General features: G+C 38.1%; 1 pseudogene; it reads left to right on the top strand.

Annotated features, from left to right (window-relative positions):
* Window positions 1–23491, top strand: part of LOC144378927 (anaphase-promoting complex subunit 11 pseudogene) — a 56772-nt pseudogene that overhangs the window by 32531 nt on the left and 750 nt on the right.

Raw genomic sequence — 23491 nt, 5'->3', positions numbered from 1 at the left:
TCTAACAAGATGATATAAGACAGGATGTGATAATCACCAAATGGGTGGAAGATACACATTGACATGTGTGTGAACATCCATGTACACACACTGTATCAGTCCTAAGATTGGGGAGATCACAAGGGCTGAGGCATTCAGAGAATGGTTTAAACAGCAGGTGGGGTGTCAAACTGACCATAGAAAGGAAAATATGTACTCAACCAGAGGAACTGGCAAAGGTAAAAGTATAGTTGTGTGAATTCAAATGGCATGTCTTAAGGAAAAGGAGAACACTGGGCTACTGGAAGTAGAGAAAATGTTTTGGGAGGGAATAATTATTATATTTATATTATATATATAACTATATATATACATAATTTTTTAGTAATATATATATTTAATAGTAATCAAGTCCTTTATTGGATTATGACTTTGGGGGATAATTTTTAAGAGTTAAAATATTCTATCATGATAATTTTTTGTCCAGCAGATATTTAGTATTAGTCTTCCCATGTCCCTATGCTAGGTGCTGAGGGTACAAAGATAATTAAAGGTATTGTGACAAGTCCAGTCTAACTGGGGAAAAAGAGGCAAACAGGTGGATTCAGCACAGGGTGGGGCCTAGGAATGGAGTGCAGGGGGTGCACGGTGCAAGGGTACCCCTCCTGCTTTGGGGACTAGGCCAGGGCATGCCTCTCTTCTGTAGGACAGACACTGTTTTAAATACTTACATGAATTCATTTAAGCCTCACAATAATCTTTGAGATAGACAATATTATTCCCAGACTGTAAATGAGGAAAGATAGCTCTGAGAGTTTAAGTGGCTTGACAAGTTTACACAGCAAATAACTGACAGAAATTGGATTCAACCAAGGGGTTATGGTTCTATAACTCAAATTTATAAAGTAAATTAAAACTGGTTTAGGTAGTTCTATGAATGCATAATCTCAGTAAATCCCCCACCAACTTTGCAAGTCACCCAAACTATAGACTTTAATTTCTTCTTCATATTATTTTACGGTTCCTCTAAGTCTGAAATTTCTATGTTTTAAATGGATTTTAACCTACACACGTCAGGGAATCAACTTTTCAGAATAGTCATGTTCCAAGGAATATTTTAGGGCATTATTTTGGCAGGAAGTTCTACATAGACTGGATTGGAGGAAGAATATAATTAAAGGAGAATTGGAGACCATTGCTTTAGGCCAAGCATTCACAGTCTGCCAATGTGGTAGTCAGAGATCGAAAAGTGCTATGTGAGGGGCGTTACAGAGGACAAAGTTACAGGGTTCAGTGGAAGGTAGTGGTGGTGCAGTAGGAATCTCATTACCATGGCAGCCACATCTGGATTATTTCCTGCTTCAGTTACTAACCGATCCGGGTAAGGTTACTTATATTTTGTAAGCTTTGGTAAGAGGGGGTTAGCAAGATGTGTTAGGTTGGTGTGCCTATGTTGAAGGAATAAGCAGGGCTTATATAGCAGTAACTTCATATAATAAAATATTATGCTCAAAATTTGCTCAGGTTCTAGCTAACTGTCCAGAGCACTTGGCCTCTATATGGTGATTAGTGATCCAGGCTAGTTTGATCCATGACTCCATTTCCACCATAAGGTCTCCTGGGAACAACAGCAGAGGAAGGAAGCAGGTTTTTCGAGGGCTTTTTACTGCCTCATCTTGTTAGGCATTTCCTCTCACTGTGCATTGGCCAGAAACATAATCCTGCCTAATCTGAGAGCCTAAATTGTATGGTCTTTATGTCCAAAAAGGAAAGGGGAACAGATAATGGTGATCACTAGTGATGTCTATAGAAAACATCCAATTTATCTTAGGATAGTAACATTCCTAGCACATCTTAGGTGTCCTTGGCAAGTGATTCCTTTTAACTCTTGACAGAATTGGGTGTGGTAGGAGTGGAGAATGGAGGGAAAGTTCAAAAATGCTCACACTATCTTTAAAATACTCCCAAATCTTTAAAAGTATATCTTTATACTTTTCAGTCTCTGTCACTCTCTTTCTCTTTCTGTCCCTTTCATGTACACATGCCCGTGTGCACGCACACATACCACAGCTGAATTGGGGAGCAGTTTTATCCTAAGTAAATCAAATCAACTTAGGTTCTCAATTTTCAGCTAAATATCTTTGGATCTAGTTATTAAGATTTGTGGAAGCAATAAATCCAGTTGGGCTTCTTAGGCTGTCCCTCAGTTATTCCTTTGATTCTTTTTTTCTTGTATTTTGAGGGGTCACAAAATCTGAATTTAGATCTAGGTCCACTAAACTTCTTTCATTCCATATCTATGATTTCCAACTAGGCGGTGGTTGGCATTTTAGGCAAGAGAGTTCCTTGTTGAGCAGGGATGTCTTGTGCATTTTAGCATAGTTTACCTCCGAACACTGCCTGTGAATTCAAGATCTGCAATCACTAAGACAAATTTTCTCTACATATTTTCAAATGTCCCTGGTTTTAGAGTACTCTCCTGTTTGAGAAGCACTGTCTAAGACTAAGGATTAGATTCTTCATACCTCTGATACTCTGATGATAGAGTGGATAGTCTAGGTGTAGGGAAGAGAACGAGTACAGAAGATATATTAGATGCTATGGTCTTCATACTCGGAACCCTTTTAAGTTTTAACTAAGATGAGAGACTTCCCTTACAGTCAAGAATCTGCAATGATTGGGGGGCGCCTGGGTGGCTCAGTCGTTAAGTGTCTGCCTTCGGCTCAGGTCATGATCCCAGGGTCCTGGGATCGAGCCCCACATCGGGCTCCCCGCTCCGTGGGAAGCCTGCTTCTCCCTCTCCCACTCCCCCTGCTTGTGTTCCCTCTCTCACTATGTCTCTCTGTCAAATAAATAAATAAAATCTTTAAAAAAAAAAAGAATCTGCAATGATTGGAACATATGCCATCTTTTAGAAATACAGACATTTTAAGCCTGGACATAATTAATTCATTCATTCAACAAATACTTATTAGCACTTTTATAGTTGCTGAGTAACTAAGATGAAAAACTTAGTCATCCACAATACTATGAAAGCTTCCTTTGAACACAGAGATCATCTGAAAAAAGTGGTGATTTTGAACAATTAAAATATTGTGTAAATTACTGAATTTGTGTGAGTTACCTGAAAGTGATGTTTATTATATTTTATTCCCTTTCCATGGCATTATCAGTATTTTTTTTATTATGTTACGTTAATCACCATACATTACATCATTAGTTTTTGATGTAGTGTTCCATGATTCATTGTTTGTATATAACAACCAGTGCGCCATGCAGAACGTGCCCTCTTTAATACCCATCACCAGGCTAACCCATCTTCCCACCCCCCTCCCCTCTAGAACCCTCAGTTTGTTTTTCAGAGTCCATAGGCTCATGGTTTGTCTCCCCTTCCGATTTCCCCCCCTTCATTCTTCCCCTCCTGCTGTCGTCTTCTTTTTTTTTAACATATAATGTATTATTTGCTTCAGAGGTTCAGATCTGTGATTCAACAGTTGCACACTTCACAGCGCTTACCATAGCACATACCCTCCCCAAGGTCTATCACCCAGCCACCCCATCCCTCCCACCCTCCACCACTCCAGCAACCCTCAGTTTGTTTCCTGAGATTAAGAATTCTTCATATCATGAGGTCATATGATACATGTCTTTCTCTGATTGACTTATTTTGCTCAGCATAATACCCTCCAGTTCCATCCACGTTGTTGCAAATGGCAAGATTTCATTCTTTTTGATGGCTGCATAATATTCCATTGCCTATATATACCACATCTTCTTTATCCATTCATCTGTCGATGGACATCTTGGCTCTTTCCACAGTTTGGCTATTGTGGACATTGCTGCTATAAACATCGGGGCGCACATACCCCTTCAGATCCCTACATTTGTGCCTTTGGGGTAAATACCCAGTAGTGCAATTGCTGGATCATATGGTAGCTCTATTTTCAACTTTTTGAGGAACCTCCATACTGTTTTCCAGAGTGGCTGCAACAGCTTGCATTCCCAGCAACAGTATAGGAAGGTTCCCCTTTCTCTGCATCCTCGCCAACATCTGTCGTTTCCTGACTTCTTAATTTTAGCCATTCTGACTGGTGTGAGGTGGTATCTCATTGAGGTTTGGATTTCCCTGATGCCGAGCGATGTTGAGCACTTTTTCATGTGTCTGTTGGCCATTTGGATGTCTTCTTTTGAAAAATGTCTGTTCATGTCTTCTGCCCATTTCTTGATTGGATCCTTTGTTCTTTGGGTGTTGACTTTAAGAAGTTCTTTATAGATTTTGGATACTAGCCCTTTATCTGATATGTCATTTGCAAATATCTTCTCCCATTATGCCAATTGTCTTTTGGTTTTGTTGACTGTTTCCTTTGCTGTGCAAAAGCTTTTTATCTTGATGAGGTCCCGATAGTTCATTTTTGCCCTTGCTTCCCTTGCCTTTGGCGATGTTTCTAGGAAGAAGTTGCTGCGGCTGAGGTCGAAGAGGTTGCTGCCTGTGTTCTCCTCTAGGATCTTGATGGACTCCTGTCTCACACTGAGGTCTTTCAACCATTTGGAGTCTATTTTTGTGTGTGCTGTAAGGAAATGGTCCAGTTTCATTCTCTGCATATGGCTGTCCAATTTTCCCAACACCATTTGTTGAAGAGACTGTCTTTTTTCCATTGGACATTCTTTCCTGCTTTGTCAAAGATTAGTTGACCATACAGTTGAGGGTCCATTTCTGGGCTCTCTATTCTGTTCCATTAATCAATGTGTCTGTTTTTGTGCCAGTACCATACTGTCTTGATGATGACAGCTTTGTAATAGAGCTGGAAGTCTGGAATTGTGATGCCACCAGCTTTGCTTTTCTTTTTCAACATTCCTCTGGCTATTCGAGGTCTTTTCTGGTTCCATACAAATTTTAGGATTATTTGTTCCATTTCTTTGAAAAAAGTGGATGCTATTTTGATGGGGATTGCATTGAATGTATGGATAGCTCTAGGTAGCACTGACATCTTCACAATATTTGTTCTTCCAATCCATGAGCATGGGACGTTTTTCCATTTGTTTGTGTCTTCCTCAATATCTTTCATGAGTATTTTATAGTTTTCTGAGTCCAGATTCTTTGCCTCTTTGGTTAGATTTATTCCTAGGTATCTTATGGTTTTGGGTGCAATTGTCAATGGGATCGACTCCTTAATTTCTCTTTCTTCTGTCTTGTTGTTCGTGTATAGGAATGCCACTGATTTCTGTGCATTGATTTTATATCCTGCCACTTTACTGAATTCCTGTATGAGTTCTAGCAGTTTTGGGGTGAAGTCTTTTGGGTTTTCCACATAAAGTATCATATCATCTGCAAAGAGTGAGAGTTTGACTTCTTCTTTGCCAATTCGGATGCCTTTTATTTCTTTTTGTTGTCTGACTGCTGTGGCTAGGACTTCTAATACTATGTTGAATGGCAGTGGTGATAGTGGACATCCCTGCCGCGTTCCTGACCTTAGGGGGAAAGCTTTCAGTTTTTGCCCATTGAGAATGATATTTGCTGTGGGTTTTTCATAGATGGCTGTTATGATATTGAGGTGTGCTCCCTCTGTCTCTATACTCTGAAGAGTTTTGTTCAAGAAAGGATGCTGTCTTTGTCAAATGCTTTTTCTGCATCTATTGAGAGGATCATATGGTTCTTGTTCTTTCTTTTATTAATGTATTGTATTACATTGATTTGTGGATGTTGAACAAATCTTGCAGCCCATGGATAAATCCCACTTGGTCGTGGTGAATAATCCTTTTAATGTACTGTTGGATCCTATTGGCTAGTATTTTGGTGAGAATTTTTGCATCCATGTTCATCAAGGATATTGGTCTGTAATTCTCCTTTTTGATGGGGTCTTTGTCTGGTTTGGGGATCAAGGTAATGGTGGCCTCATAAAACGAGTTTGGAAGTTTTCCTTCCATTTCTATTTTTTGGAACTGTTTCAGAAGAATAGGTATTAATTCTTCTTGAAATGTTTGGTAGAATTCCCCTGGGAAGCCATCTGGCCCTGGGATTTTGTTTGTTGGGAGAGTTTTGATGACTGCATCAGTGTCCTTAATGGTTATAGGTCTGTTCAGGTTTTCTATTTCTTCCTGGTTCAGTTTTGGTAGTTGATACATCTCTAGGAATGCATCCATTTCTTCCAGATTATCTAATTTGCTGGCATAGAGCTGCTCATAATATGTTTTTATAATTGTTTGTATTTCTTTGGTGTTGGTTGTGATCTCTCCTCTTTCATGATTTTGTTTATTTGGGTCATTTCTCTTTTCATTTTGATAAGTCTGGCCAGGGGTTTATCAATCTTGTTAATTCTTTCAAAGAACCAGCTCCTCATTTCGTTGATCTGTTCTACTGTTCTTTTGGTTTCTATTTCATTGATTTCTGCTCTGATCTTTATTATTTCTCTTCTCCTGCTGGGTTTAGGCTTTATTTGCTGTGCTTTCTCCAGCTCCTTTAGGTGTAGGGTTAGGTTGTGTACTTGAGACCTTACTTGTTTCTTGAGAAAGGCTTGTATTGCTGTATCCTTTCCTGCTAGGACTGCCTTTGCTGCATCCCAAAGATTTTGAACAGTTGTGTTTTCATTTTCATTTGTTTCCATGAATTTTTTAATTCTTCTTTAATTTCCTGGTTGACCCATTCATTCTTTAGTTGGATGCTCTTTAGCCTCCATGTATTTGAGTCCTTACCGACTTTCCTCTTGTGATTGTGTTCTAGTTTCAAAGCATTGTGGTCGTAAAATATGCAGGGAATGATCCCAATCTTCTGGTACCAGTTGAGACCTGACTTGTGACCTAGGATGTGATCTATTCTGGAGAATGTTCCATGGGCACTAGAGAAGAATGTGTATTCCGTTGCTTTGGGATGGAATGTTCTGAATATGTCTGTGAAGTCCATTTGGTCCAGTGTGTCATTTAAAGTCTTTATTTCGTTGTTGATCTTTTGCTTAGATGATCTGTCCATTTCAGTGAGGGGGGTGTGAAAGTCCCCCACTGTTATTGTATTGTTGTCAATGTGTTTCTTTGCTTTTGTTATCAATTGCCTTATATAATTGGCTGCTCCCATGTTAGGGGCATAGATATTTACAATTGTTAGATCTTCTTGTTGGATAGACCCTTTAAGTAGGATATAGTGTCCTTCCTCATCTCTTATTACAGTCTTTGGTTTAAAATCTAATTTGTCTGATACAGGGATTGCCACCCCAGCCTTCTTTTGGTGTCCATTAGCATGGTAAATGATTTTCCACCCCCTCACTTTCAATCTGGAGGTGTCTTTGGCTCTAAAATGAGTCTCTTGCAGACAGCATATCAATGGGTCTTGTTTTTTTATCCAATCCGATAGCCTGTGTCTTTTGATTGGAGCATTTAGCCCATTTACATTCAGGGTAACTATTGAAAGATATGAATTTATTGCCACTGTATTGCCTGCAAGGTGACTGTTACTGTATATTGTCTGTGTTCCTTTCTGGACTGTGTTGATTTTAGGCTCTCTCTTGCTTAGAGGACCCCTTTCAAGATTTCTTGTAGGGCTGGTTTCGTGTTTGCAAATTCCTTTAGTTTTTGTTTGTCCTGGAAGCTTTTTATCTCTCCTTCTATTTTCAATGACAGCCTAGCTGGATATAGTATTCTTGGACTCATATTTTTCTCATTTAGTGCTCTGAATATATCCTGCCAGTCCTTTCTGGCCTGCCAGGTCTCTGTGGATAGGTCTTTTGCCAATCTAATGTTTCTACCATTGTAGGTTACAGATCTCTTGTCCCGGGCTGCTTTCAGGATTTTCTCTTTGTATCTGAGATTCGTAAGTTTTACTATTAGATGTCGGGGTGTTGACCTATTTTTATTGATTTTGAGAGGGGTTCTCTGTGCCTCCTGGATTTTGATGCCTGTTTCCTTCCCCAAGTTAGGGAAGTTCTCTGCTATAATTTGCTCCAATATACCTTCTGCCCCTCTCTCTCTTTCTTCTTCTGGAATCCCAATTATTCTAATGTTGTTTTGTCTTAATGTATCGCTTATGTCTCAAATTCTGCCCTCGTGATCCAGTAGTTGTTTATTTCTCTTTTTCTCAGCTTCTTTACTTTCCATCATTTGGTCTTCTATATCACTAATATTCTCTTCTGTCTCATTTATCCTAGTGGTTACAGTCCCCATTTTTGATTGCACCTCATTTATAGCCTTTTTGATTTTGACTTGGTTAGATTTTTGTTCTTTTATTTCTCCAGAAAGGGTTTCTCTAATATCTTCCATGCTTTTTTCAAGCCCAGCTAGTATCTTTAAAATCATCATTCTGAACTCTAGTTCTGACATCATACTAATGTCTGTATTGAGTAGGTCCCTGGCAGTCGGTACTGCCTCTTGTTCTTTTTGTTGAGGTGATTTTTTTCCATCTTGTCATTTTGTCCAGAGGAGAATAGATGAATGAGAGAACAAAATGCTAACAGGCTAACAACTTCCCCAGAAAATATACTCTAAGCAAATCAGAAAAGACCTGAAACCGGGGAAAAAGAAAGGGAAAGAAAGAAAAAAGAAAAAGAAAAAAGAAAGAAAAAGAAAAATATAAAAACAAACAAAAACAGAACAAAATGAAAAAAACAATATGATCAGATATGATCAGGCTAGTGCATAGATCAGTGCCACACACTAGATTTTGGGTGTATTTTGCTCTGTTAGAAGAAAGTGCCTCCCAAAATTTTAAAGAAAGGAAAGCTTATATATGTACAAAAATAAGGTTAATACAATGAAGGGATGGAATATGACTGTAAAGATGAAGATTATAAAGGATTTTATAAAAGGAATTGATAAGATAAGTTGTTTGAAAAAGAAAGAAGAGGATTTAAAAAAGAAAAGAAAAAAAAAAGGGAGAGAATGTGATCAGGCAGGAGACTAGAACAAAGCCATACACTAGAGATTTAGGGTATATTTTGATCTGTTAGAAGAAACTGTATCTCAAAATTTTAAAGAGAGAACAACTTATATATATATATATATATATATGCCAAAAATAAGGATAACTACTATGAATGGATAGACTATGACTCTAAAAATGAAAAATAAAAATGTTTTTTAAAAAAGGGATTGATAAGATTTTGGTTGAAAAAGGGAAAAAGAAAAATTCAAAAAAAAAAGTTAAAAAAAAATTAACTTCAAAAGACTAAAGAATCATGGTAAAAAAGCCATGGATTCTATGTGCATTATTCCCCTAGCGCTGGAGTTCTGCCATTCTCACTGATCGGTAAACCTGGTCTTGGCTGGCTGTTCTCGCTGATCTTCTGGGGGAGGGGCCTGTTGCCGTGGTTCCCAAATGTCTTTGCCAGAGGCGAAATTGCCCCGCCCTTGCCGGTCCAGGCTAAGTAATCTGCTCGGGTTTGCTCTTTGGAGCTTTTGTTCTCTGCAAGCTTTCCGTTGGGCTTTGGAGGCCGAGAGTGAAAATGGAGGCCTCCCAGTCTCCGCCCCGGAGGAGCCGAGAACTCGGGGTCCCGCTCCTCAGTGAACCCCCAGAGAAAAGCAGTCAATCACTCCCGTCTCCCCGGTCTCCGGCCGCCCTCGGTGCTCACCCGGCCTGTGACCGAGCGTTTCTATCTCTGGCACCCCACCCTGTGTGGAGTCTCCAAACCCAGCAGATCCCTGTGGTGCACTCCCATGCCGCTCCTCCCGGGGAAGGAAGGGGAGTCTCCCCGGATCTGCCGCTTGTTGGGTCCCTGCTGGAGGAGCAGTGGCCCGACTGTGCCGCGGATGACAGTTTATGGCAACCCCGAGCTGAGAGCCCGCGCCTCGGCTCCGTCTCTGCAGCCGGCTTCCCCGCTCTGATACCTGGGAGCTCCACCGCGCTCAGGCACCCCCGTCTTTCTGTGACCCCGAGGGTCCTGAGACCACACTGTCCCGCGAGGATTCCACCCCCCACTTAGCCACTGGAGCGACGTCCCTCAGCGGAGCCAACTTCTAAAAGTTCCGATTTTGTGCTCCGTGGCTCTATCACTTGCCAGAAGCGGCCGACAGAGGCCCCCTTCCCCGCCGTCTATCCTCCCGAATATCACCTCGGATTCACTTCTCCGCATGTCCTACCTTCCAGAAAGTGGTCGCTTTTCTGTTCAGAGAGTTGTTGCTATTCTTTTCTTCGATTTCTTGTTGAGTTCGTAGGTGTTCAGGATGGTTTGATCCCTATCTAGCTGAATTCCTGGGACCAGATGAAATCCAGGTTTCCTACTCCTCCATCTTGCTCCCTATCTTGGCATTATCAGTATTTTGATTCTGTGCTCCTCAAGCAACCCTCTGATTCTTAGGCTTCCCCTGAAAACTGCTTAGAGGGTAGAATGAAAAAGGTAGATTGGTGAGTATTTAAAGTACTTAATCATTACTTTCTATTTTAGTAACTTTATACAGTTATATTCCTTTTTTATACATTGGTTTCCTTGAAATTTTATTAGTGTGAGTCAGTACACTTTAGTCCCATTAATTCTGGGATCCTGAATAAATAATTTCCCAGGGTCTATGATACTGAGAACCAGATATCAGACTGTGATGAATCCAGAAGAGATGCTACTTGTGAACTGGGCTACTTGGGAAGCCATGGCTGCCTGCAGGATATTTTTCCTTTTATTGCTCCATTAGTTCAGATTTATCAGAGGACTATGGAACAATGTATCCAACAGCTCACTACACTAGCTGATAGGACATCCATTTGTGCCAAAACACCAGTCCAAAATTGACTCCTCTTTTTTCCAAACTTGTTTCTATTGTTCCCCTAATTAGACTCCATATTCTATCAAGCTATCTAAGGCAGACAGTTGGGAATCAGCCTAGTCACCTCATTCTAAGTACCCGATATCTACTCAATCAATTCACTAAAGATGTGTTGCTGACTTTATTCATAAATATATTTTGAATATATCTCTTTACATCTTTGCTGCCAGTGCTATAATTCAAGCTGTCACTATTGTGATAGCCACCCGACTTGATTCTCTCTACTTTACCCTCCTCACAGAAGGTAACATAATTTTTTAAAACCAAAATAAGACCATGTTATTTTCCATCTTATAATATCTCAGTGATCCTCAAAGTATCAACAAAACAAACATTTTAGCTTAGTACTTGAGTACTTGAGGCCCTTCAAAATCTGACCACTGCCTTCCATTATCCTCTCAGTTTCTGCCACCTCCCCACCCCTACACACAACACAACTGATTTTCCCCCTGCCAGGTTGCCATATCCATATCCTGTGTTGATGGGTCTCATCTTGTCAATGGCCTTCATCTCCACAGCCCTTGTCTAGTCCATGATCCTTTTTATTTTCCTACCTTTCCTAACTGTAGGACATCTTGGAGACCACCAACAAACTTTTAGACATCTCCTGGTGATGATTATGGGAATTCTCACCTCTGTCTTCCACATGTTGGAGTATATGGCACAGATCGTCCCCAACTTACCGTGGTTTGACTTTACAGTAATGTGAAAGTCATATGCATTCAATAGAAACTGTATTTCAATTTTGAACTCTAATCTTTCTGAGGCTAACAATACGTGGTATAATACTTTCTCAGGATGCTGGGCAGTAGTAGTGAGCCATAGTTCCCAGTCAGCCAACAGATCATGAAGATAAACAAATGATACACTTACAACCATTTTGTACCCACACAACCATTTTGTTTTTCACTTTCAGTGCAGTATTAAATAAATGACATAAGATATTCAACACTTAATTATAAAATAGGCTTTGTTTTAGTGATTTTGTCCAATTGTAGGCTGATGTAAGTGTTCTGAGCATGATTAAAGTAGGCTAAGCTAAGCTATGATATTCAGTAGATTATGTGTATTAAATACATTTTGACTTATGATATTTTCAACTTATGGTGGGTTTATTGGGACATAACCCCGTCATAAATCAAGGAAGATCTATGCTCTGTGAGGCTGCCCTCAGGCAGTCATTGACATCTTCTGGATTGAGAGATCAAGAGGTCAATTGAATGTCTCGTTCAAAATAGCATAAGAGATTTCATATTAGATTATGAACTCTGCAAAAACTAAAAATAAAATGCATTAAAAGATGAAATCAACTAATTTCTAGCATATTTGTTTTGACTAGATAAAAACATAACTTTTATATTTTAAGAAACTCTTTAAAAATGTCAGTTTCTTTAATAATTGCCTGATTCTTTCATGGCATCTTTCAGTATATAGAGTCCTATACTGAGAGAATATAAAGAGTGCAGTATATATGCCCTCTTAAATAGTATAAATATGATTTTTACCAAAATTTTTATAATCTACAGTGTCTAAAATCCTGGACTTTTTTTCTCATAATGGTAGATGAACATTGTCTGGAAATAAACTTTTTAAAAGAAAACTAGGTAGTCTTACAAATGGCATAAATCCTCTTAACTGTAGAGAAATTGCTAGTGGGTTTTGTGTAATTAATATAGGTATGCAGACCCACTTTTAGTATATTTGCTCAGTGGGAGAAACACAGGTTTTGGTTTTGGGTTCAAATTCAGACTCAGCAACTTACCAGTTGAATGACATTGTGATTTGAATGCTATTAGCCTTCTTAACTACACTTCTTTTTACCTGTTGAATTATTTTACTTGCATGGAAACTCCCCGGCTGAGACTTTTTGTGATGTTCACTGATTATTCTAGACTAGTGTCTGACTTACAGTGGGTGCTCAATAAATATTTCCTGAATAAATGTAGGAATTACAAGCTAAATTTCCATTATTTTTTTAATTTTTAAAAAAAGATTTTAAGAGCACGATCAAGTGTGAGCAGGGGGAGGGCAGCAGGAGAGAGAGAGAATTGCAAGCAGACCCTCAGCTGAGTGTGGACCCTGACTTGGGGCTCAATCTCACGACCCCGAGATCATGACCTGAGTTGAAACCAAGAGTCAGAGGCTTAACCAGCTGAGCCACCCAAGCACCCCTAAATTTCAGTTTTAAAGGATATATGTAGTAGGCCCTCAAACTGTGTATTGTGCAGTGTTGGTCACCTGGAAGTTTCTTTTGGGTTTTCTCTTCATGGAGAATACTTCAGTTTTTATGAAGGAATTAGATTTCCTGGATAACTGCCTGCATCTCACAGTGAACTTTTTTGTGGCTCTTCTCTTAGAAAAGGAAGCAGCTAAACTCTTGAAAATCATGGCCATAGTTCAGTGAAGTTGAATGGAAATGCCTTTGTAGTGTGAATATTTCTGAAGGCTTTTGGGTTTATTCCTGATTGATACGCTTTTTGTGTGCACTGACCAGTCTTGGTGGTTCTAGCCTCTGGTCATCTCTAGCTAATGGCTCAACTTTCTATCCTGATAAATTTGCGCCATGCACTGTAGCCACAGTCGGGTCTCGCCCAGGATTTTGAGCAATTATGCTTGGATATTGCCTAAAGTTCAACAGAATGACCTCCACAGAAATATTTTTCACAGAGCCATTACTAACGATGATTGAGAATCAAGGCTAATGTCACTACTTTTCTGTCTGGGAGAAACTTCTGCCCTATGATGATGGGAGCATCTTCACAGATGTGACCTTCAGTCTACTCTCCCTAGAAAGTCCCTCAAGAGCAAACAGTGGCAGGTCTTTTTTTCTAAAATAGCCAGGACTACTTGACCACTCTGATTGTCCCTCAGCCCATAAGGTACTGGTACCACATTAAACAAATTAAGTAAAATTACCATAATAGAAGAAGAAAAGAGAAGAAAACTTATTGAACATATATAGAGCCAATATGGCAGCTAGTAAACAGATTCTGGAAGACATGCAAAGGAGGACATGTATTGGTTAGGAGAAACATTACTTGCCTACTATTTCCAAAATGTTTTTAAAATTAACAGGCACTGCATGTTCCTAGCCATCTGCTATATATAAACATAAACACACCCATTAAAGGGCCTCTGGAGAACTTTAAAAACAACTATTTTAGATTCTAATTATCTGCCTTTTATTTTTATGGTACTGTTTTAATTCATTATCCAGCTTTTGGTTTTCAGCTACTTTTTATTCACTCAATTAGGGATGGTAGGTACACTGTTCTGTAGATGTTTGTGCTTTTGTGTGTGACCGTAAAAATGAAAATGCTTATCTGCTAAAGACATATTTGTTCCACTATGTTCTGACCCAGAAAAGAGGAGATAGTGTCCTACACAGTTGTGATCCACAGAGATGCTCAGAATATATGCTGAAAAAGGTAGCATGCCCCTTCTGCTGGCAAGGAACTACTGCAAGGAAAAGACAGATAAGTCAAAAAATGGCATGCTGTATTTGCCTGATATACACATTTATGAATTCAGCCAACATCCTTCTCCAGTAGCGGCAAGCTGGTGACTAAGACAAGAAGCCCCGCCACAGAGGAGTAGCTTTTTGTTACAGGCTTTTTTGGGGACAGTTTTTATTAGGACAATTAGGACTTGACTATTCTTAAAGACGGTATTTAGTATAACTGTGGTTGAGTCAAATTGGCTGCAATATGGAATTAAGACCCAAAGAAAGAAGGATTTCTATTTGTTTCTCGGAGAGCTAAAGGAAGAAATCTGTCAGAGTAAAGAATAGTAAAAAAAAAAAGACAGAAAACTTAATTGTGTACCAACCTAAGTTTTCTGGCAATTTCCCAAACTAGGGTAATGTTTATGGAACAGTAATGCTCAGTAGGAACAATTTAGGAGCTGAAAATTTCTGAAAATCCTATTGAATTCCGTGTTCTTTATTTACATAAAGCAGACTGTGCTGAGTAAACTAGACTTGAAAATATCCCTCAAGGTTTACTGCAGATCAAAATGTTTGTTTTTTTTTTTAATTATCCCCTGGTTCTTGGACCTTAATCCCGAATTCTTATTCAGTTTTAGAAATAAAGAATCCCTAGTAATTGGCACCTAGGTATATCTGGGAAATACAGAAAGGGAATAGGCTTTAACACTCTCAAAGTATAAATCTTCAGGTATGATAGAGGAGCAGACACTGATGAAAATTTAATGGGAAGGAAACCTGCTTCTCATTTATCCATAGGACAATAAGTATAATTAAAGTTGGTATGGAACTCTGTGTTTACATAGTTCCTGCCCTAACAAGTTACACGATCCTCCCGATAAACTTGTAAGGTAAAAAGGACAGGTTTTATTATCTTTGGGACCTGGGGTTCAGAGGCCCTATATAACTTGCTTAAGGCACAAATTGTGTATAATGAAACTAATATTTGAACCCAGTTTGTTCTCATCCAACATCTGTGATCTTCCACCACCCTCACTGATGTGGAGTTTTGGACAGATATTTATTGCATCAGGCTAAATGCCTTAGCCAACTTTCAAAGGAAATACCACTCACTGTGTCAGGAAATGCCCTGAGCAAAGCCAACCTGTCTCTCCTATATCAAGCATCTAGGTGGGTCCCTTCAGGGAGTATCTGGCATCAAAATTGCATTTGCAGTAACTGCTTGCTTGTGGTAAACTCAAGTCACTACTGCAGCTAAATTATCCACACTATGTTGAGATAGTACTGAATAGAAAGGAGATACTGTTTTAGCACTTATCAACAATACCTTTCATAACAAGTTTGATAGTTAAGACCTATACGGTGGGGGAGACGAACCATGAGAGACTATGGACTCTGAGAAACAAATGGAGGGTTCTAGAGGGGAGGGGGGTGGGGGGATGGGTTAGCCTGGTGATGGGTATTAAAGAGGGCATGTACTGCATGGAGCACTGGGTGTTATACACAAACAATGAATCCTGGAACAGCACATCAAAAACTAATGATGTAATGTATGGTGATTAACATAACATAATAAAATTAAATTTAAAAAAAATAATAAAATCTCTAAAGGACAGAGTACATCCTTCCTAAGTACTGAATTGCCTTGCTCAATGCTGAGCACATGAAGGTTACAAATAGATTTTTGTTTTTAAATTATTTTCAGGTTTTTACCTATTTATGGTATATACATCTTAGGACTGTGCCCAACATGGAGGTTGTTTAATGTTTACTCTTTGAATTATCTCTTCTCACTATAAGAACATTCACTGTAGGGGTGCCTGGGTGGCTCAGATGGTTAAGCGTCTGCCTTCGGCTCAGGTCATGATCCCAGGGTCCTGGGATCGAGCCCCGCATTGGGCTCCCTGCTCAGCGGGAAGCCTGCTTCTCCCCCTCCCCTGCTTCTCCCCCTGCTCATATTCTTTCTCTCTCTCTGTATCTCTGTGTCTCGAATGAATAAATAAACCTTTAAAAAAAAAAAAAAGAACATTCACTGTAATACATTAAATATATCTTTTCCAATTGCTTAATATGTGTTTCATGATATTTAGTCAGCTGCTTAGAGTCTTCATATAGATCTATTAAATTTCACTATACATGTTTTATATAGTATGAAAATCTCTATGGGGGAAAAGTTTTAATTTAATCTTGGTGTGATAATACAAATCACCAGATCAAGCTGATTAAGTATTAATTTTTCTCTCACTAGAGTGTGGGATAGTGGTACATTCATACTGTCTTTTTTAAATACTTCTTTCTTTCCAATTACACAAGTTATATTGTTGTATTCTCATGATTATTTAAGATCTAGCAGGAAAAACAATACCGTATTCACTTATAATTAAAAAAAATAAACATATGTTTCTTGTCTCTGCTGCTTTAGCCATGAAATGATGCTGAATCACAGAAAACAGAGTCCAACAAAGCCCATTAGCACAGTCTTATCTCCTTTGTCACTATAAGAACATATAAGGACTATAATACATTCTCTAATGTGATGAGGAAATGAGTCCGCACTCTTCCAAGAGGGAAATGTCCCAAGTTTGCTTTTCTTGTTGATTTACTGTCAACTTCTATTTGAATTAGACTTTGGTCTGAATACAAACAGAACCATATTCATCCCCCTAACGATCATTTCCTGGATCTCAGGCTGGCTGCTTACTGCTCAGGGCAAGAAAAGACAGGTTAAACAAAGAATGGCAGAAAGGATCCTTTAACACACACAGATACGTGCGCTCTCACACAAACACACACACATGTGCACTTGCACACAGAGACACGGGCACTACTCACACAAACAGAAAGGCACCCTTACACACTCCAAAGCCTGAAGATTCTAGAGATGTGATGACTGATTTTAGAGGGTGCAAAGTACAGAAGAATTGAATGATACAAAGAGAAATTTTTGCAAGTGTGGTTCTGTTCCTAGGCTATAATGAATACTTTCTTGCTGCCCACTCTCTCACTGCCCTTCAACATAGGAAGTAGAACAAAACCAAGTGTGGCAGATTTTATTTTCCAAAGATGGCCAAATGCTCTTTTAGATCTGCCCATCTCCTGAAGTAAATGAAATCTATTTCTTTCTCCCTTAAATGCAGACAAGATTTTTAACTGTTTCAACAACTAAAAAGCAGCTGAAATGACACTAATTCTTAAAGCTATATCATAAAATGGGATAGGACTTTCCCCTAGAGTGCCTTTCCTCTCTTCCCTCCTATTCTCTGCACACGCACACACACACACACACACACACACCCCTTTAGAGTTCAGACAGCAAGCTGTGAGGAAGTTCAAAATGGCCCATGTGGAGAGGAACAGAGGCCCCATGCAAAAGACATCAATTGTCTGACATGAGGGGATAAGCCTACAAAGAATTCTAACTTTCAGCCTTAAAATTTTCAGCTGGTAACAGGAAAGAGAAACACTCTCTCTACTGAGTTCCACATTTTGAAGTAATTAGCACAGCCAATAGTTAAGTGGAGACGGGTGGGTATATTTTGCATGTTGAAGGGATGGAGATTGTTGGGACAGATGGTAGATGGTGGCAGGTTGTATTTGCAAAAATGATCACAGCAATATTCCAGGGCCAAATTATCTTCCAGAATTTTGTCATACCCCATCAAGAAGTAGTTTATTTTTGCTTCTGGCTTCAATTAATGGAATGTGACAGAAATGATACTATGTGATTTCTGAGGTTAGGTCATAATAGGTGATAGGAGTCTGCCTGCTCTTTGCTTTCTTGTCTTTGGACTCCAGCTGTCATAGTCCATTTAAAAAACCATGAGGAGGGGCACCTGGGTGGTTCAGTCTGTTAAGCATCTGCCTTCAGCTCAAGTCATGATTCCAGATTCTGGGATCAAGCCCCACATCGGGCTCCCTGCTCAGCCAGGAGCCTGCTTCTACCTCTTCCTCTGCCATGTCCCTTGCTCGTGCTCTCTTGCATGCGCTCTCTCTCTCTGTCTCTCTCAAATAAATTAATAAAATCTTAAAAAAAAAAAAAACATGTGGAGAGTAACTGAGGCTGCTGACCATCAGTCAGAGTAGACCTCTAGATACATGAGGGAATGAGCTTTTGGATCATTCTAGGAACGAGGTTTTGCATCATTTATCTGAAGCCCCAAATGTAGTGGGACAGGGAGAACCTGTCTCTGCTGTGCCTTGTCCAAATTCCTATCCTACAGAATCCCTGAGTATGATAAATGATTTTCTGTGACACTAAGGTTTGAGGCAGTTTGTTACAAAGAAATTATATCTAGAACACTAAAGAATCTAAGATCCCTTATAACTCATCCATCCGTGGAGGGCATGTAAGAAGTGAGGATCCAAAATCCAATGTGTCCATGGTCTTTAATATTTATGGATTATCACAAACTGAGACAGATTTCCAACACTTGCTATTGTCATAAGACTCTTGGATACCCTTGATTTGTACTCAAATTTAGAAATTGTTATAAAATATGACTAGATTGTGGACCCAGCTACTATACTTTCTTAGTAAAAGAATTTTCCTCTGGAAGAGGATATGACAGCATTTATTATTTGAATACTAAAAATAGAAGTCAAAAATTTCAGTTAAAGATAGTGAAGTAATTGCATAAGGTAAGTTTCCAGTTTGTAACCACTCCACAGCCTGCTTATTCTAAAGTGAAGTCTGGCAGACTATGCACACAGTGCTTGCAGTCAGCCACCCAATTTAGGAACAAGAACTTTTGGGAGTGAAGGGATAGGTTAATGCATTTTCAGAGGAAACCTCCAACATCTGTATTTACCAGTATAGTATTTTATTCATTAATATGTATTGACCAGGAAAGATCACTAGACTTTTGAGAAAGGCAGGTAATCCAAAGAGAACGGTCAAGAAGAACAAATAAAAACTAACACCTGAGGAAAATGATAATGTAAAAGAAGAAAAACATAAAAAATATCTAGTTAGTATCCTTAGAGACATTTGAGTGAACAGTGACTCCATAAGCTAGAAGGAATGCTTTGGGAAAAACAAAGGATTGGGAAAGTAAGAACATATGAAATATAAAAATGTGTTAATGGCAAAACTAAAAGAAATGGAAAATACAAGGAAAAAAAAGTAGAGGACCCATATAATAGGCCTTTTAGAAAGAGGATAGAAAAAAAATTATAAAAGATTTACATTTGGAAATACTGTCATAAAATTTCTATATTCTAGAATGAAAACAAAGATTCCATGGTTTCTGAGGGAGAGGACCAAGGCATAGGATACCATTACAGGGATTGGGTGACCATTTAATGAAAATACTTAATTGGTACCAAACTTGCCTGAAGATAGCACTGATGTTGGAAAACAACGTAGCAATGACTTTAACCCTGGAATGCACTATCCAGTAAAAGTACCAAATGTTAACAAGAGAAATAGATCTTGGCAGGCAAGTATTAAAAAGAATTCCTCTTGAACATTATCTTGAAAAAAATAACTGTATATCCTAGCCATTAAAATACTCTGGAAAGGATGATGTCATGCTACTCTGGAAATAGTAGATCTCATTTATGAAATAAACCAAAGAAGCTCCAGGATGACAAATGGATATATAAGACCACCAGTTTGATTAACGTTAGAAAATCCCGAGATTCTAACATTAAGAAACTGGAGGAGGCTTATCCTCATGTTAAAAATATATTTTAAAAAGGTATAAAAACTCCAGAGAAAACAAGAATTGAATAAAATATCTGTGGTTCAAATATGAAGGGAAAAAACACACATGCAGCATGAATTTTTTTTAAAGATTTTATTTATTTGACAGAGAGAGCGCACAAGCAGGGGGAGCGGCAGGCAGAGGGAGAGGGAGAAGCAGGTTCCCCGCTGAGCAGAGAGCCCGATGCAATGCAGGGCGCTATCCCAGGACCCTGGAATTATGACCTGAGCTGAAGGCAGACACTTAACCATCTGAGCCACCCAGGCACCCCATGCAGCATGATTTTAATCACTTAATAAAACGTGAGAAATTTAAATTTTATTTTGGATGCTGGAACTATTCTGAATTAAAAGGATTATTTGGAGATAGAGAAAAGCATATGCTTATCTATAGCTCCAATCTCCATTTCTACAATACAGTTATTCTACAAAAATGTTTACACAGTTATAATCTTATTATAGAATTACATATTTTGGGAAGCCTTGTAAGATGAAGTCAGATTTTATTTTAGTTTATGTAACAAAATTAAAATGTGATTTTATTTTGCTTGTACAGGTCATGCTATACTTGGTATAAATAGGAAAGTTAGGGAAACTATGCAGAAGTACGTATAGATCCTAATATTCTCATTTTTATAGTATGAATCAATTGGTAGTCTGTAAATTTGATAGTTTTGTTTTTTTAAGATTTTATTCAATTGACAGAGAATCAGAGAGCACAAGCAGAGGGAGTGGGAGAGGGAGAAGCAGTCTCCCCACTGAGCAGGGACCCTGATGTGGGGCTCCATCCCGGACTCCAGTATCATGACCTGAGCTGAAGGCAGATGCTTAACTGACTGAACCACCCTGGCACCCCAATAAAGAGAGTTTTAATATACTTAATAGGGAAACCATTAAAAGTCAAATAACAAAAAATTTGATGACAAGGGAAAGAATTCTTATGTGTACTAAATTTCTCTCTTTATAGGGTAAAGTCAGTCGACTCTTTAAATTATATAGGTCAAGAAAGAGATATGTACTGAAAGTAATAAAAGTAAACTTTTTTTTTTTTTTTTTTTTTTTGGTAAGGGCATGTTATTGGCCCTTAATATATGATGATAAAGTAGTTATAAAAATAAATAGTAAAAGGGTTCCCCTTTCTCCACATCCTTGCCAACATTTGTTATTAGCTGTCTTGTTAACTTTAGCCATTCTAACTAATGATGTACTATATGTTGGCTAATTGAACATAATAAAAATAAATAGGAAATATGTCTTTATCTAAACATCATCATGTTTACTAAGTAAAGCATCAAAAATCTTGGAGTCTATTGCTTACTAAATGTATAGACTGTTTTGAATACTTTGATAGGAATTTTTGCTCAAAGGAATCATATTCTTTATGTAAATAGCATAGAATGAGATATATTGGATAAACTTACTGTAGCTGGACATGTAAGCAAATCATATGTGAAGAATGTGTACAATTTACAAAGTAATATGTATGTGTTTTCTGAATTAGAAAATGCATTATCAAATTTTTATCTTAATATAATTATTACATTATTCACACATTCAGATGAGAAAAGTGATGATTAGACAGAAAGAAATAGAAAACTGAACAGACTAATCACTAGTACGGAGATTAAATTGGCTAAAAACCTTACAATGAAGAAAAACCGAGGACCAGATGGCTTCACTGTTGAATTTTATCAAATATTTCAATAAAAATTAGCACCAATCTTCCTCAAATTCTTCCAAGAAAAATCAAAGAGTAGGGAACACTCCCAAAGTCATTTTATGAAGATATCAAAACCAGAAACCAGGCCAACATCCCTGATGAACATAGATGCAAAAATTCTCAATAAAATGCAAACCAAATTCAACAGAATTTTTTTTTTTTAAAGATTTTATTTATTTATTTGACAGAGAGACAGCGAGAGAGGGAACACAAGCAGGGGGAGTGGGAGAGGGAGAAGCAGGCTTCCCGCTGAGCAGGGAGCCCGATGCGGGGCTCGATCCTAGGACCCTGGGACCATGACCTGAGCCTAAGGCAGACGCTTAACGACTGAGCCACCCAGGCGCCCCTCAACAGAATTTTAATAGGATTATCCACTGTGATCAAATGGGATTTATCACTGCACTGCAAGGATGATTCACCATATGCAAATCAATGTGATACATCACATTAATAGAATGAAAGAAAATAATTATATGATCTTAATATGTACAGCAAAAGCACTTGACAAAATTCAATAGCTATTCATGACAAAAACTTTTTCATGATAAGAACTCTTAAGTTTGGCATAGAAGGAAATATCTCAATGTAATAAAGATCCTATAGGACAGACCCACAGCTAACATCATACTTGATGGTGAAAGACTGAAAACTTTTCCTATAAGATCAGGAACAAAAGAAGGGTGCCCACTCTTACCATTCCTATTAACATTGCACTATCTAGTACTCCAGGAAAGAAAAAGCAGTGGTATCAGAATTGGAAAGGAAGAAGTCAAAGTATCTATATTTTCAGATGACATAATTTGAAATAGAAAATTCTAAAGACTCGCAAAACAACCTGTTGTAATCAATGAATTAAGTGTAGTTGCAGGATACAACATTACCATACAAAAATCAATAGCATTTTTATATACAGTGAATTCTCTGAAAAATCTTATTTACAATAGCATCAAAAATAATAGAAATTAAAGGAAGTGAAATATCTCTACTCTAAAAACTATAAGACAATGATTAAAGAAATGGAAGAAGACACATGGAAAAACATCCCATATTCATGGATTAGATAAATTAATATAAAATATCAATACTACCAGTAGTCATCTATAGATTCAAAGCAATCCCTGTCAGGATTCTAATGGCATTTTTCAAAGGAGGAAAAAAACACTCTTAAAATTTATATGGAATCACAAAAGACCCTAAATTGCCAAAGAAATCCTGAGAAAGAACCAAAGCAGGACTCCTCATCACACACTTCCTGATTTCAAGCTACACTATAAGATATAGTCATCAAAGCCATATGTTACTAGTGTAAAAGGAGTCCAGTAGACCAATGAAACAGAATCAAGAGCCCAGAAAATAAACCCAAGCATATAAGGTCCATTAATATTTGACAAAGGAACCAAGAATATTCAATGGAGAAAAGACAGTGTTTTCAATAAAAGGTGCCAGATAACTGGATATTCACATGTAAAAGAAACTAAACCCATATGTTACATCAGTCAGAAAAATTAACTCAAAATGTGACTTAGACTTAACTCCTAAATGTAGGACCTGAAACAATGAAAATTGTAGAAGAAAACCTAGAAATAAAGCTCCGTGACAGGGTCTTGGTAATAATTTTTTGGATAGGACACCTAAGGCATAAACAACAAAATAAAAATAAACAAGCGAGACTACATCAACTAAAAAGCTCCTATACAACAAGAGAAACCAACAGAGTGAAAAGACAACTTATAGGAAAACATATTTGCAAATGGTATATCTGATAAGGGGTTAACATACAAAACCTATAAAGAATGCATATAACTCAGTAGCAAAACAAAACACAATTAACAAATGAGCAAAGGACCTAAATTGATATTCTCCAAAGATACAGGAAAGGCCAACAGGTACATGAAAAAATGTTCAA

Source organism: Halichoerus grypus, chromosome 9, assembly GCF_964656455.1.
Source record: "Halichoerus grypus chromosome 9, mHalGry1.hap1.1, whole genome shotgun sequence".
NCBI classification, from domain to species: domain Eukaryota; kingdom Metazoa; phylum Chordata; class Mammalia; order Carnivora; family Phocidae; genus Halichoerus; species Halichoerus grypus.
This window is presented reverse-complemented; position numbering and strand designations above follow the sequence as displayed.